Genomic DNA, 17966 nt, shown 5'->3' on the forward strand with positions numbered 1-17966 from the left:
AAAAAGCAAGAGAGTTCCAGGAAAACATCTATTTCTGCTTTATTGACTATGCCAAAGCCTTTGACTGTATGGATCACAATAAACTATGGAAAATTCTGAAAGAATGTGAATACCAGACCACCTGACCTGCCTCTTGAGAAACCTATATGCAGATCAGGAAGGAACAGTTAGAACTGGACATGGAACAACAGACTGGTTCCAAATAGGAAAAGGAGTATGTCAAGGCTGTATATTGTCACCCTGCTTATTGAACTTCTATGCACAGTACATCTTGAGAAACGCTGGGCTGGAAGAAGCACAAGCTGGAATCAAGATGGCCAGGAGAAATATCAATAACCTCAGATATGCAGATGACACCACCCTTATGGCAGAAAGTGAAGAGGAACTAAAAAGCCTCTTGATGAAAGTGAAAGAGGAGAGTGAAAAAGTTGGCTTAAAGCTCAACATTCAGAAAACGAAGATCATGGCATCCGGTCCCATCACTTCATGGGAAATAGATGGGGAAACAGTGGAAACAGTGTCAGACTTTATTTTTGGGGGCTCCAAAATCACTGCAGATGGTGATTGCAGCCATGAAATTAAAAGACGCTTACTCCTTGGAAGGAAAGTTATGACCAACCTAGATAGCATATTCAAAAGCAGAGACAAAGGTCCATCTAGTGAAGGCTATGGTTTTTCCAGTGGTCATGTACGGATGTGAGAGTTGGACTGTGAAGAAAGCTGAGCTGAAGAGTTGATCCTTTTGAACTGTGGTGTTGGAGAAGACTCTTGAGAGTCCCTTGGACTGCGAGGAGATCCAACCAGTCCATTCTAAAGGGGATCAGCCCTGAGTGTTCACTGGAAGGACTGGTGCTAAAGCTGAAACTCCAATACTTTGGCTACCTCATGGAAAGAGCTGACTCATTGGAAAAGACCCTGATGCTGGGAGGGATTGGGAGCAGGAGGAGAAGTGGACGACAGAGGATGAGATGGCTGCATGGCATCACCAACTCAATGGACGTAAGGCTGAGTGAACTCCAGGAGTTGGTGATGGACAGGGAGGCCTGGCGTGCTATGATTCATGGGGTCACAAAGAGTCGGACACGACTGAACTGACTGAACTGAACTGAATACTCCCACCGTCACTCTGTCCTTCTGGGGCTCACAGTCAGCCTTTTGATGTCTGTCTGACCTTTTGTGCTGTTGTCTTCTTTCCACCAGCGGGCTACCTTTGCTTACTTACAATTATTACTTCCTTAAGAGTTGAGTTTATTCATGACTCATTAAGGCAATTCTGAATTCTTTCTCTAATTAGTAATGTTAGGGATTTAGCTCCAAACTTACATTTTTCTTCTTTCAGTAATCCCAAGTTCTAGTTTCTGAAAAAATAAAAAAGGAATCTAAAAGGTCAGTTTCTCATTTTGCACTAGATAGCCACATAGATAATTGCTCTGCATATGGACTGAGGTTTGTATTCATTACTGTGCCTTTGGTTACCCATAACAGAAAACCCTGATTCAATTAGGTTAAACAACAAGGCAAGTCTGCCTTCTAGTTATGCGGTTCTACAGTAGGACTTCTCCTAGGTCCTTTAATTCAGCATTTCTTTGATGACCCAAGGGTCTGGGTTCTTTATTTCAGTCTTCTTTGCTCTCTTCGGATGCTAGGTCTGTTCTAAAGCTGACTATCCCCTCATGATCTTTGTAGTAGCTGAGTCTAAGCATCTCAACCAAACATCGCAACATCTTGTACAGGAAGACACTTACTAAGTTTTGCTTTTTAAGAATGAGGAAACTTTTCCCAGAAGTTCATCAGGAGAATTTCCCACATCAGCTTCACATTTCATTTACTGGAACTATGACACATGCTGTGTCTAAAACAAGTGCTATCAAAGGGAACGAGATTACTAAGATGGCTTTAGGTTTTCCTTCTGAGCAGGAGATAAAGTCAACTTTCCTAAATGACTGATACTTGTACAAACATCAGATTGTGTTATCAAGAAGATGTGTTTAGATATTGGTGGTAATGGTATTTGATTCAGCTGACTTTGGATTGAGTGGCTACTTCCTATCCTTTTGTCCACGACCAAGGCCAAGTAGGATGTCATGTGGGCACATCCTGGTTGTCTAGCTAACCTATGGGCGTGTCTACTCTTAGATCTGGTACCACTATAAATCCAGTAAATTGTGGTCAAGAGACCACGTGGTAGAAAATGTACATTTCTCTGTGACAGCAACTGTAAATGGAGCGTTTATCTTCAGATGGGGTTTAAGCGGTTGTTAAAACCATGATCGTGTGCCTTTCTTACCCATTCACCTTCTATATGTCATCTTTCTCACTTATTCAATTCTTTGTTTATTAAGCTTCTGTTGAATGCCTACTGTGTGCCAAGCACTTTGGACACAGGAAAGAATTAGACATAAGGTAGGAAGAAAGGAATCCATGGTATTGGTGTGGATACAGAAATATACAGGGAGATTAATAAAGGCACCTTTGGGTGCGAGCATAGAAGTATGTCAAAGCACACATACAAAATTAGAGAGGGCCAATTTTATATAGAAAAGGAGCCTAAGAGAGGAGCAGGAGGAAGGCAAAGTCACCTAGACTCCCTAATTGAAAGAAGTCTTCTTTTTTGTGCCCACAACACACAGCTTGTGGGATCTTAGTTCCCAGACCAGGGATCAAACCCGAGGCCTCTGCAGTGAGAATGTGGAGCCCCACTGGACTGACAGGGAATTCCTTAGGAACTCTTAATGGAGGTTGCAATGATTAATAATAGCTTAATGAAGCTAACTACTCCAAAGATGTGAACTTTTAGCGAAGAGTTTATGCTAGCAAGAAATGGCCAAACAATGGAATTCCTGGAAAAAGCAACAAGTAGGTTTATGAAAGAGTCTTTCTCTTTGCTTCAGCATTTAGTCTTTAATAATGCTAAATGTCCTAATAGAATTATTTTGTATTCTGATACTGCCTCATCATGAACTTTCATATCTGTTAGCAAAATTCATCTTTGAGTTAACCCTATGAGTCTAACAGCAGAACTCTCTTTATTCCTATTTAAGATGGTTCTACAAAGATTAAGTCCCATCTAAAGGAGACATAGCTCAAATAAACACAAGAACATTGACTTGAACTCAAGAACTTTGGTTTCTATACCGACTCTTTGTTCTATACCACAGGCTGCTTAAAACCTTGTGTTTCTTGCTTGATAGAAACAAAGTCAGAGGTTATTAAGTGGAACTAATTCTGATACTCAAAGCCTGTCCAAGTTAGTATCAATATTTTAAAAGTATGATGATTATAAAGTCAATGCAAATTGACTTCATTTAGAAACACACACATTGGGTCAAACTAAGTGAAGTGTCCTAGGTAGAAATCATCAGGGTCCTGCTACACACAATAGATAAAAATAATCTATAACTAGCATGTCATATCTGTATGTATAAATTGTGTCTTAAAGATATTGGGAGAAAGTTTGCTCTCTTAAAGAGGTTAAATATTGCTGCCTGCCATCCTGTTTACACTGTTAATTTGCTTTCCAAATCCTTTTAGCCAGATAAAGCAAAGGTAAACTTCAGAATAGGCCCTGTACAAATTATCACCAATTCTAAATTAATGAGCTTTTTGCTTTATCTGAGTTGCAGAAAGACTAAACAAATGTGCTGGAATCATATGTTTTCTTTCCATCTGAAGGGTTATATTTCCCTTTTAGCACTGTTTCCTCTCTTGGGGAATTCAAGAGGTCCACTGGTTTAAAGAAATCCAGTGTTTCTGCTTGAAAGGGACAGCCCATCCCACCCTCTGACTTCCTTTCTTCTACCTCCTGACTTTCTTTGTCTCACCCAGTAGGTGACTAGGCCTCACTTACTGATTTAATCTAATTTTTCCATTTCCAAATTCACATTAGACAACATCAAGTACTAATGTAATTGTGTGCAAAGTCTTCTCTTTGTCTACAACCGTATGTGGAGAGGAAAAATTCTCAGTGGGAGTGCTGTCCTACATAGTTTAACTAAAATAACAAAAGTTTATTGTGTCCCACAGTCCATCATCTGGCCCAGTTGAGGCCAACTAAATCCCATTTGTATACTGTTCTTTATTCTCATTTGTGCTTGGAAGTTAGACCCACTCTTCCCAGTTTAGGAAATTTGTAATGAGAACATTGGATCCAGACAGATCCCTCTTTGATCCCTGCTCTGCACCCTCAGGCATGTGACTTCCCCTCATTAGACTCAATTTCCCCACATGTAAAATGAGAGTATTTAATGTGATTAGGATTACACAAAATATTCAACAAATATTTTGTAAAATATTCAACATGTTTTACTTCCACCTCACTAAATTTTTGTCAGAGTAGTAGTCTTTAATTGCCCACATCATCACAACTACTCAAATATTGTTCAGGCATTTCTCAGAGCACTTTAGAAAGCATCAGGAGAGGTGGTTATCTGCTAAACTCTCAGCCACAGGCACAGAACCTAATTTATGGTATTCTTTTGCAAAATATCTAATGGTATCCACAGTATAGAAAGTGAACATCGGTTTTGTGGCCAAAAGCACAATAAGCTCTTCTACCTCGAAGCATTTGCCAGGAGAACAGAAATTAAATTTTGAAATTTATTCTTGCCTTCCACCATGACCAAACTGAATGTATATATTCATGACCCACGTGTTTCTCCTGCCGCAAAAATTTATTTTTTTTAACATTTACCACTTCACCTGTATTATATAGGAGATGACTTTAAAGCATGAGTAAACCTATAAATAAGCTTGAATTATTTCTCTCTCCAAGGAAAACAAAAATAACAGAAACTGACAAAAGAGCAACAAGTTACAAGCAGGTGCATTTTATAAACCCTATCTGCTCTCTCCTTTTTAGAATATTTTTCTCCAATAGCAGTAATAACCAAACAAGCAAATACCAAAATAATTATAAAATCTGATCAAACAAAGCAAATTCTTTTTTTTTTTTTTGTTTTTACTTTTTTTTTTTTTTTGCAAATTCTTTTTGTTTTAATTTTTATTGCAGTACAGTTGATTTACAATGTTGTGTTTCTTTCAGGTATACAGTGGAATGATTCAGTTTTACTTTTATTCCAAAAGCAAATTCTTAAAACCAATCAAATACCCAACCAATCACCAGCAACACCACCGGAAAACACACGGTTTCGATCCCCACCTACTGCAAAGGACGTCTAACTCCTTAGACTCAGGGCAGGTTGCTCTCCTCAGGGGCTTCACTCTTGTGTGCTTGTGCTAAGCTCCTTAAGTCATGTCCAACTCTTGCAAACCTATGGACTGTAGCCCACCAGGCTCCCTTGTCCATGGGATTCTCCAAGCAGGAATACTGGAGTGGGTTGCCAGGTCCTCCTCCAAGGGATCTTCCCAATTTGTGTGCTTGGTGCCTCTCAAATATTTCTACCTGAATATCCCACAAGTACTCCTAACCAAAATGCTCAATATTTAATAATTTCTATTCAAATCTCCTCCATTATCCATGTTGACTTATCTCAATGAGTGGCAAAAGCAAGACAAAAATGTGGGGAATTATTCTTGACTCCTCTTTCTGATGTACCTTTCACAAAGAATCATTTCCCAAGTCTTTATACTCCTAACCCCTAACATTCTCAAATACTTTTATTTTTCTTCCATCTCTGGTTGTATATGTTACCACTATTATCTTTGCAACTGACTTCTTAATATTGCCATTCTTTGTTGATCAATGAGTTCTCCATATGGCAGCTTCAAATGGGAATGGCATTTTGTTGCTTCCCTGTTTAAAACATCAGTGGTTCCAGTTGCCCTCTAGATTAAATCCAACTCATTTACATGGCTTTCAGGTCTCAATGAAGTTAGAACCCTGATGACTTTTTCAGTGATGAACCCTGATGAAGTTTTCAAATCACTTTTACTTTGCTCACTGCCCTCCTCCTAATCTTTAATTTAGTGTTCCCAAACCTGACTGTACCTTAAGATTACCTGGAATTGTGAAATCTAAAAAAAAAAGAAAAAGAAAAAGAAAAGAAAAGAATCTATATACAAAATAGAAGCACAGTTATAGATATAGAACACAGTCTTATAGTTACCAGGGGATACGAGGGGCAAGGATAAATTGGAAGATTGGGATTGACACAAATGCGCTACTATGTAAAGTAAGTAACCAATAAGGAGATGCTCTCTACAGTCAGCAAAAGCAAGACCAGGAACTGACTGTGACTCAGATCATGAACTCCTTCTTGCAAAATTCAGAGTTAAATTGAAGAAAGTAGGGAAAACCACTAGATCATTCAGGTATGACCTAAATCAAATCCCTTAAAACTATATAGTGGAAGTGACAAATAGATTCAAGGGATTAGATCTGACAGAGTGCCTGAAGAGCTATGGGTGGAAGTTAGTGACATTGTATAGGAGGTGGTGATCAAAACCGTCCCCAAGAAGAAGCGATGCAAAAAGGCAAAATGGTTGTTTGAGGAGGCCTTATGAATAGCTGAGAGAAGAAGAGAAGCAAAAGGCAAAGGAGAAAAAGAAAGATATATCCATCTGAATGCAGAATTCCAAAGAATAGCTAGGAGAGATAAGAAAGCCTTCTTCAGTGTATAGAGGAAAAGAACAGAATGGGAGAGACTAGAGATATCTTCAAGAAAATCAGAGATGCCAAGGGAATATTTCATGCAAAGATGGGCTCAATAAAGGACACAAATGGTATGGACCTAACAGCAGCAGAAGATATTAAGAAGAAGTGGCAAGAATACACAGAAGAACTATACAGAAAAGATCTTCATGATGCAGATAATCATAATGGTGTGATCATTCACCTAGAGCCAGACATCCTGGAATGCAAAGTCAAGTGGGCCTTAGGCAGCATCACTATGAACAAAGCTAGTGGAGGTGATGGAATTCCAGTTGAGCTATCTCAAATCCTGAAAGATGATGCAATGAAAGTGCTGCACTCAATATGCCAGCAAATTTGGAAAACTCAGCAGTGGCCCCAGGGCTGGAAAAGATCAATTTTTATTCCAATCCCAAAGAAAGGCAATGCCAAAGAATGTTAAAACTACCACATGATTGCATTCATCTCACAAGCTAGTAAAGTAATGCTCAAAAGTCTCCAAGCCAGGCTTCAATAGTACATGATGTGAGGACTTCCAGATGTTCAAGCTGGATTTAGAAAAGACAGAGGAACAAGAGATCAAGTTGTCAACACCCAGTGGATCATAGAAAAAAGCAAGAGAATTCCAGAAAAATTTCTGCTTCACTGACTATACTAAAGCCTGTGACTGTGTGGGTCACAGAAAACTGGAAAATTCTTAAATTTTCCGGACCACCTTACCTTTCTCCAGAGAAATCTGTATGCAGGTCAAGAAGCAACAGTTTTTGAACAGGACATGGAACAACAGACTGGTTCCAAATTGGGAAAGAAGTACATCAAGGCTGTGTACTGTCACCTTGCTTAGTTAACTTATATATAGAGTACATCATGCAAAATGCCAGACTGTATGAAGCACAATCTGGAATCAAGATTGCTGGGAGAAATATCAATAATCTCAGATATGCAGATAACACCACCCTAATGGCAGAAAGCAAAAAGGAACTAAAGAGTCAGTTGATGAAAGTGAAAGAGGAGAGTGGAAAAAGTTCGCTTAAAACTCAACATTCAAAAAGCTAAGAACATGGCATTTGGTCCCATAACTTCATGGCAAATAGATGGGGAAACAATGGAAATAGTGGAAAATAGACTTTATTTTCTTGGACTCCAAAATCACTATAGATGGTGACTGTAGCCATGAAATGAAAAGACACTTGCTCCTTGGAAGCAAAGCTATGACTAATCTAGATAGCATATTCAAAAGCAGAGACATTACTTTGCTGACAAAGGTCCATCTAGTCAAAGCTATGGTTTTTCCAGTAGTCATGCACGGATGTGAGAGTTGGATTGTGAAGAAAGCTGAGGGCCAAGGAATTTATGCTTTTAAACTGTGGTGTTGGAGAAGACTCTTGAGAGTCCCTTGGACTGCAAGGAGATTCAACCAGTCAATGCTAAAAGAAATCAACCGTGAATATTCATTGGAAGGACTGGTGCTGAAGCAGAAACTCCAATACTTGGCCATCTTTGGTGAAAAGTTGACTCATTGGAAAAGTCCCTGATGCTGGGAAAGATGGAAGGCAGGAGGAGAAGGGGACTACAGAGGATGAAATGGTTGGAAGGTATCACTGACTCGGTGTACATGAGTTTGAGTAAGCTCTGGGAGTTGGTGATGGAGAGGGAAGCCTGGCGTGCTGCAGTCCATGGGGTCACAAAGAGTCAGACACGACTGAGTGACTGAAATGACTGAACTAAGAAGGACATACGTATGGCACAGGTAACTCTACTCAATATGCTTCTCACCTATATGGGGAAACAATCTGGGCAAGAGCGGATATATGTAAACCACATTCACTGTACTGTACACTGGAATGTAACATATTGTAAATAAATTATATTCCAATATTTTTTTAGAGAGTAGACAAATTCATCATTATACTTAAAGATATTAATACTCATCTCTGTAATTAATGGAAGTAGTTGACAAAAAATAAGAGGAGATACAAAAGATTTGAACAAAACTATTAACCAACTAGACTTAACTGGCTTTTATAGTACACCACTCAAAAACAAAATAGTAAACATTCAAGTGCAAATTTTTTTTCACCTACATAGAATACATTTTAGGCCATGAGACAAGTATCAATAAATTTTGAAAGACTCAGTTCATACAAAGCATTGCCTTGATCAAGGTAGAATTAAATTGGAATTATCTCCAGAAAGCCTGAGAACTTTGGGAAATAAATAACTCACTTCTAAGTGACCATAGGACAAAGAGAAAATTAAAAATTAAATTGGAAAAAAATGAACTAATAAAAATAAAAACAACATATCAAAATATGTGAGTTACTGCTAATGCAGTTCTTTATGGGAAACTTATAGCATTAATATCTTTATAAGGAAAGAAGAAAGATCCCAATACAATGATATCATGTCCACTTTTAAAAACTAGAAAAAGAATAAACTAAATCTAAAGTAAGCTGGAGAAGGGACACATTAAAAGTTAGTGCAGCAATCAATAAAGTAGAAAATAGAAAAGTGATAGAGATAAATCATTGGACCCAATATCTGATTCTTTTACAATATCAATACAATTAATAATTAGTATGGCTAATTGGAAGCCTTTAGGAAAGCCTGGTAAAAAATCTGCCTGCAGTGCGGGAGGCCTGGGTTCGATCCCTGGGTTGGGAAGATCCCCTGGAGAAGCAAAAGGCTGCCCACTCCAGCATTCTGACCTGGAGAATTCCATGGGCTGTGCAGTCCATGTGATCATAGAGTCGGACATGGCTGAGCAATTTTCACTTCCAAACTTTTAAGACTAATTGAGAGCAATTGAGAGACAGATGGAGACAGAGAAACCATGAGCTACTGAGAGAGAGAGGGGAGACACATTATCATTTGTGAATCAGAGAATTGACATCATTATACATTCTACAAATTTTAAAAGGTTAATCAGGAAATATTATAACCACTTAATGCTAAAAACGTCAACAATTAAATGAAATGGAAAAAAATCCCTGAAAGACAGAAAATTCCAAAGTTCATTCAAGAAGAAACAGCTAAAGTAAATAATCTCTATCTATTAAATAAATTGACTTTGTATTTAAATATCCCACAGGGAAAATCCCAGTTTTCAATGCCTTCACTGATAATGCTACCAAACATTTATGGGAACAATATTCCATTCTACTTAACCTCTTCCAGAAAATTGTAGAGGAGGGACTATTGCCCAACTCATTCTATGAGCCAAACAGTATTCTTATCCAAAAATAACAAAATAAAAGTACATTACAAATAAAAGGAAAACATATTCCAGTTTCTTTTCTGAATATAAATGCAAAATTCTAAATAAACTTTTAGTAAATCAAAAAAATAATATGTGACATCGATAACACACAATATTCAGGTAAGATTTATCCCAGGAATGCAAGGTTAGTTTAACATTTGAAAGTAAACTAATACAATTCTTCATATTAGCAGACTAAATATGATGTACTTAGGAATGAATCTGACAAAGACCTGTATGCTGCCAATTCCACAGCATTGCTAAGAAAATTAAATAAGAACTAAATAAATATAGAAGTATATTGTGTTGTGGGTCAAACACTCAATGTTATTAAAATGTCAATACTCCCAAACTGATTAGTAGACTCAATGAAATCCTAATAAAACATATTAATGCAAAAATACTTTATAAAAATGTATTTAAGTTTGTATAAAATTGGCAAAGAGGAATTAATTTACTTTGTCATAAATATTCAGCTTATGTTTTGGCATTTAAAAGATGCTTTCTTAGTAATTTAATATTTAAGTAACAAACATTATAAACAATAAGCTGACACTAAAAGCAGAGTTAGAATCATTAAAAGGCATAAATTTAGACTGTCATAGTTGTTGATGATCTCTTAGACTTCTTTGAGGTGTTCAAGTTCATATCAGAGGAGACAAGTAACGTAACATATTAACAATGCAATCTAGACATCTGATGGAACATTGGTGTTTAACTAAAAACCCTTCAAACTTGCTACATTTTATCTTACTTTACTCTTAATTTGGTATTTATATTAGGGTTATCTAGAAGAACAGAACAAATAGGATGGATGATGATAAGGAATTGGCTCATCCAGTTATGGAGGCCAACTAAGTCCTAAGATGTGCAGAATAAGTCAGCAAGTTTGAGACCCAGAATGGTCAATGATTTAGTTCCAATTTGGTCTCAAGGTCTGAAATCAGGTAAGCCAGTAGCCTAGTTTTAATCAATAGGCCAGCAGGCTTGAGACGCCCGAAGAGACAATGTTTCAGTTTGTATCTGAAGACAAAAAAAATCTGATGTCCTAGTTCAAAGAAATCAAGCAGAAAAACAGCTGATATCCCAGTTTAAAAACTATTAGAAAAAAAGTATCCTCTCTTATCAAGGAGGGTCAGCCTTTTTGTTTTATTCAGGCTTTCAACTGATTGATGAGGCCCACCCAAATTAGGGAGAGCAATTTGATTTGCTATTGGTCAATTGCCAAGTCATGTCCGAATCTTTGTAACCCCACAGACAGCAGCACACCAGGCTTCCCTATCCTTCACATTGCCCAGAGTTTTCTCAAACTCACGTCCACTGAGTCAGTGATGCCATGCAATCATCTCATCCTCTGTTACTCCCTTCTCCTCTTGCCCTCAATCTTTCCCGGTATCAAGGTATTTTCCCAGGACTTGGCTCTTCCCATCAGGTGGCCAAAGTGCTGGAGCTTCAACTTCAGCACAAGTCCATCCAATCAATATTCAGGGTTGATTTCCTTTAGGATTGACTGGTTTGATCTTCAGCACCACAGTTTCAAAACATCAGTTCTTCAGTGCTCAGCCTTTTCTATGGTTCAACTCTCACATTTGTACGTGACTACTGGAAAAAAAAAAAAAAAACATAGCTTTGACTACACAGACCTTTGTTGGCAAAATGATTTTTCTACTTTTTAATATGCTGTATATATTTGTCATAGCTTTTCTTTCAAGGAGCAAGTGTATTCGAATTTTGTGGCTGCAGTTACCATCTGCAGTGATTTGGGAGTCTAAGAAGATAAAATCTCCCACTGTTTGCATTTTTTTTTACCATCTATTTGCCATGAAGTGATGGGACTGGATGCAATGATCTTAGTATTTTGAATGTTGGGTTTTAAGCTAGCTTTTCCAGTCTCCTCTTTCACCTTCATCAAAAGGCTCTTTAGTTCCTCTTCACTTTATGCCATTAGAGTGGTATCATCTGCATATCTGAGGTTGTTGATATTTCTCCCAGCAGTCTTGATTCCAGCTTGTTATTCATCCATCCTAGCGTTTTGCACTGGGGTGAGTAGCCTATCCCTTCTTCAGCAGATCTTCCCAACCCAGGAATCAAACTAGGGTCTTCTGCATTACAGGCAGATTCTTTACCAACTGAGCTATGAGGGAAACCCCATGATGTACTCTACATATAAGTTAAATAAGCAAGTTGACAGTATACACCCTTGATGCACTCCTTCCCAATTTTGAACCAGTCCATTGTTTCATGTCTGGTTCTGTTGCTTCTTGACCTGCATATGGGTTTCTCAGGAGACAGGTAAGGTGGTCTGGTGTTCCCATCTATAAGAATTTTCCACAGTTTGCTGTGATTCACACAGTGATAGACTTCAGCATAGTCAATGAAACAGATGTATATGTATATATTTAATTCCCTTGCTTTTTCTATGATCCAAAGAGGTTGCCAATTCCATCTCTGGTTCTGCAATCTGCTTTGCTCAGATTTAAATGTTAATATTATCCAAAAATGCCCTCAGAATAATGTTTAAGAAAATATCTGGGCACCCCATGGCCCAGTCAAGTTGACCATGAAGTTAGTCATTATAGGACTATCAGAGACCACCATAATAATATCAGGGTTCTCTTAAGATGTCATATTTGAGCAGAAACCTGAATGTGCTGAAGAAATGAGCCATGAGACTCATGGAAAGAGTTTCCATTCAGTTGGAAAGGCAACAGGGTTTTCAGAGAATCCTAAATATGTTTTAGGAATAGCAAGAAAACAAGAGTAACTTGTATGGGAATGAGTATTGGAAATTGCTATAAAAGGAGTCAGAGGTACAGCCAGGGATCAGGTTATGAATTGCCTTTTAGACACCAAAAACACATAGATTATATTCTAATTCTGAAAAGTCAGCACTAGAAGAATATGTGCAGAGAAGTTACATGAAGGGACGAGAATGAAAGCATGGAGCTACCTTGAGAGCCTGTTCATATAATTAGTTTCATGTACTTGAAAGGAGAGTACAGAATAAGCCCTGCTAGGTTTCAGTAAGTTTCCCTGTTTGAAGGAGGCTTACTATGTGGACAGACTAGCGTCCCATGTACAACATCCTTCAGGTTTCTGCACTGAAACATGTCAACAAGCATGTCAAGCATGTCAGGGTCATGGATTGTCCTGATTTCAAAGAACAGATGCTGACTAATTTCAGGATTTCTTTTGCAACATCAGAAGCTGTAGGCTCATTCAACTCAAAACATGTGAACCACCGCAAGTGAACTTTGATTTGGAGCAAAGGAGCTGGCATTGCTCGAAGGTGAGGTCACTGGAATCAGAGCCTTGGTGAAGTTTCTCAGAAAGAAAACATTGTGCTGTGTTTGTGTCTCCATCACATTCCTCCTTCCCTCTTTCCCTGCTTCCCACCACATGTGGGCTGGCTGTTCCCAAAGTCCCAGGGATTGAAGGAAGGTCATTGAGTTTGGAGGATGTCAAAGCATCTATGCAAAACTAGGCAGAAGTCCCATTAACCTGGGCACAGTTTTCCAAGGAAAACTAGTTGATGTTTAAAGATTGATGGCAAAAGGAGAAGAGGGCAGCAGAGGATAAGATAGTGAGATAGCATCAGTGACTCAGTGGACATGAATCTGAGCAAACTCTGGGAGATACTGAAGGACAGGAAGCCTGGTGTGCTGCAGTCCATGGGGTCACAAAGAGTTGGACATAACTTAGCAACTGAACAGCAACAACAATGGAAGAGATGGGGAGAGACTTCAGTCTGTTACAGAAAACAACACTTGGTGTGTACTCATGGAACTCACTAGATAATAAGGAGGCTAATTCTCCAGCTGTGAGTCAGAGCCTGGCTGATGTAAAGTGATGGAGAGAAAGCCTCCTGGAGGTTTATACACAGGGAGATTTTCCAGGACTCTTTGTCTTATCAGCAAAGGACCGGAGGCTCAGGACACTTGCGTTTCAGGATCCAGAGGAGTTATGTGAGCCTGAGATGATCACTTTATTCCTTTGACTTCAGTTTTCTCTTCTGGCCTTCCCTGGTGGCTCAGATGGTAAAGCGTCTGGCTACAATGCGGGAAACCCGGGTTCGATCCCTGGGTCAGGAAGATCCCCTGGAGAAGGAAATGGCAATCCACTCCAGTACTATTGTCTGGAAAATCCCATGGACAGAGGAGCCTGGTAGGCTACAGTCCATGGGGTCGCAAAAGAGTTGGACACGACTGAGCGACTTCACTTCACTTCACTTTTCTCTTCTGTAAAGTAGAGGTAGCAATATTAGTACCTCTGTAGGGTTAATATGAGAGTCAGACAGGAATGTCTGACTCTCTGTGACCCCATGGATAATAGCCCATCAGGCTCCTCTGTCCACAGAGATTCTCCAGGTAAGAATACTGGAGTGGGTTGCAATGCCCCCACATTATGGAGCCATGGCTGTACAGGTGCAGGAGGGCCAAGAGGAGCTATTCCATGTCCAAGGTCAGGAGGGGTGCCCGTGAGGAAATACCCCTTGTCCAAGGTAAGGAGCAGCAGCTGTGCTTTGCTGGAGCAGCTCTGAAGAGATACCCCATGTCCAAGGTAGGAGAAACCCAAGTAAGATGGTAGGTGTTGCGAGAGGGCATCAGAGGGCAGACACACTGAAACCATAATCACAAAAAACTAGCCAATTTGATCACACAGACCACAGCTTTATCTAACTCAATGAAACTAAGCCATGCTGTGTGGGGCCACCCAAGACGGGAGGGTTATGGTGGAGAGGTCTGACAGAATGTGGTCCACTGGAGAAGGGAATGGCAAACCACTTCAGTATTCTTGCCTTGAGAACCCCATGAACAGTATGAAAAGGAAAAATGATAGGATACTGAAAGAGGAACTCCCCAGGTCATTAGGTGCCCAATATGCTACTGGAGATCAGTGGAAAAATAACTCCAAAAAGAATGAAGGAATGGAGCCAAAGCAAAAACAATACCCAGTTGTGGATGTGACTGGTGACAGAAGCAAGGTCTGATGCTGCAAAGAGCAATATTGCATAGGAACCTGGAATGTCAGGTCCATGAATCAAGGCAAATTGGAAGTGGTCAAACAGGAGATGGCAAGAGTGAATGTCAACATTCTAGGAATCAGGAAACTAAAATGGACTGGCATGGGTGAATTTAACTCAGATGACCATTATATCTACTACTGTGAGCAGGAATCCCTCAGAAGAAATGGAGCAGCCATCATGGTCAACAAAAGAGTCTGAAATGCAGTACTTGGATGCAATCTCAAAAATGACAGAATGATCTCTGTTCGTTTCCAAGGCAAACCATTCAATATCGCGGTAATCCAAGCCTATGCCCCAACCGGTAATGCTGAAGAAGCTGAGTTGAACGGTTCTATGAAGACCTACAAGACCTTTTAAAACTAACACCCCAGAAAGATGTCCTTTTCATTATAGGGGAAAGTGAAGTCGCTCAGTCGTGTCCGACTCTTTGCAACCCATGGACTGTAGCCCAACAAGCTTCTCCATCCATGGGATTCTCCAGGCAAGAGTACTGGAGTGGGTTGCCATTTCCTTCTCCAATGCAAAAGTAGGAAGTCAAGAAACACCAGGAGTAACAGACAAATTTGGCCTTGGAGTACAGAATGAAGCAGGGAAAAGGCTAATAGAGTTTTGTAAAGAGAACACACTGGTCATAGCAAACACTTTCTTCCAACAACACAAGAGAAGACTCTACATGTGGACATCACCAGATGGTCAACACCGAAATCAGACTGATTTTATTCCTTGCAGCCAAAGACGGAGAAGCTCTATACAGTCAACAAAAACAAGAGTAGGAGATGACTGTAGCTCAGATCATGAATTCCTTATCGCCAAATTCAGACTGAAATTGAAGAAAGTAGGAAAACCACTAGACCATTGAGTTATGACCTAAATGAAATCCCTTATGATTATACAGTGGAAGTGAGATAGATTTAAGGGACTAGATCTGATAGACAGAGTGCCTGGTGAACTGTGGATGGAGGTTCATGACATTGTACAGGAGACAGGGATCAAGACCATCCCCATGGAAAAGAAATGCAAAAAAGCAAAATGGCTGTCTGGGGAGGCCTTACAAATAGCTGTGAAAAGAAGAGAAGCGAATAGCAAAGGAGAAAGGGAAAGATATAAGCATCTGAATGCAGAGTTCCAAAGAATAGCAAGAAGAGATAAGAAAGCCTTCCTCAGAGATCAATGCAAAGAAATAGAGGAAAACAACAGAATGGGAAAGACTAGAGATCTCTTCAAGAAAATTAGAGATACCAAGGGAACATTTCATGCAAAGATGGGCTTGATGAAGGACAGAAATGGTATGGACCTAACAGAAGCAGAAGATATTAAGAAGAGGTGGCAAGAATACACAGAAGAACTGTACCAAAAAAAGCTTCATGACCCAGATAATCATGACGGTGTGATCACTCACCTAGAGGCAGACATCGTGGAATATGAAGTCAAGTGGGCCTTGGAAAGCATCACTACAAACAAAGCTAATGGAGGTGATGGAATTCCAGTTGAGCTGTTTCAAATCCTGAAAGATGATGCTGTGAAAGTGCTGCACTCAATATACCAGCAAATTTGGAAAACTCAGCAGTGGCCACAGTACTATAAAATGTCAGTTTTCATTCCAATCCCAAAGAAAGGCAATGCCAAAGAATGCTCAAACTACTGCACAATTGTGCTCATCTCACACGCTAGTAAAGTAATGCTCAAAAGTCTCCAAGCCAGACTTCAGCAATACGTGATCCATGAACTTCCAGATGTTCAAGCTGATTTTAGAAAAGGCAGAGGAACCAGAGATCAAATTACCAACATTCGCTGGATCATGGAAAAAGCAAGAGAGTTCCAGAAAAACATCTATTTCTACTTTCTTGACTATGCCAAAGCCTTTGACTGTGTGGATCACAATAAACTGTGGAAAATTCTGAAAGAGATGTGAATACCAGACCACCTGACCTGCCTTCTGAGAAACTTATATGCAGATCAGGAAGGAACGGTTAGAACTGGACATGGAACAACAGACTGGTTCCAAATAGGAAAAAGAGTATGTCAAGGCTGTATATTGTCACCCTGCTTATTTAACCTACATGCAGAGTACATCATGAGAAACACTGGGCTGGAAGAAGCACAAGCTGAAATCAAGATTGCCGGGAGAAATATCAACAACCTCAGATATGCAGATGACACCACCCTTATGGCAGAAAGTGAAGAGGAACTAAAAGCCTCTTGATAAAAGTGAAAGAGGAGAGTGAAAAAGTTGGCTTAAAGCTCAACATTCAGAAAACGAAGATCATGGCGTCCAGTCCCATCACTTCATGGGAAATAGATGGGGAAACAGTGGGAACAGTGGCTGACTTTATTTGTTTGGGTTCCAAAATCACTGCAGATGGTGACTGCAGCCATGAAATTAAAAGACACTTACTCCTTGGGAGGAAAGTTATGACCAACCTAGACAGCATATTAAAAAGCAGAGACATTACTTTGTCAACAAAGGTCTGTCTAGTGAAGGCTATGGTTTTTCCAGTGGTCATGTATGGATGTGAGAGTTGGACTGTGAAGAAAGCTGAGTGCTGAAGAATTGATGCTTTTGAACTGTGGTGTTGGAGAAGACTCTTGAGAGTCCCTTGGACTGCAAGGAGATCCAACCAGTCCATCCTAAAGCAGATCAGTCCTGCGTGTTCATTGATAAGACTAATGGTGAAGCTGAAATTCCAACACTTTGGCCACCTCATGCGAAGAGCTGACTCATTTGAAAAGACTCTGATGCTGGGAAAGATTCAGGACAGGAAGAGAAGGGCATGACAGAGGATGATATGGTTGGATGGCATCACCGACTTAATGGACGTGTGTTTGGATGGACTCCGGGAGTTGGTGATAGGTAGGCCTGGCATGCTGCGGTCACGGGGTCACAAAGAATGGGACATGACTGAGCGACTGAACTGAACTGAACAGTACATGCTACAGTAATTTTGGTATAAAAGAAAGTATGGCTTATTTTGGATTCATGAGCTCTTTGTCCCATGACAAACAGCTCACATAGAAACATGAGGCCACACAGTGACCTTCAGGCAGCTCACAGTTGGTTAAGTAGTTTTAAAGTCTCTCAAAGTGAAAAAAAG

This window comes from Ovis aries, chromosome 2 (genome assembly GCF_016772045.2).
Source record: "Ovis aries strain OAR_USU_Benz2616 breed Rambouillet chromosome 2, ARS-UI_Ramb_v3.0, whole genome shotgun sequence".
Taxonomy (NCBI): domain Eukaryota; kingdom Metazoa; phylum Chordata; class Mammalia; order Artiodactyla; family Bovidae; genus Ovis; species Ovis aries.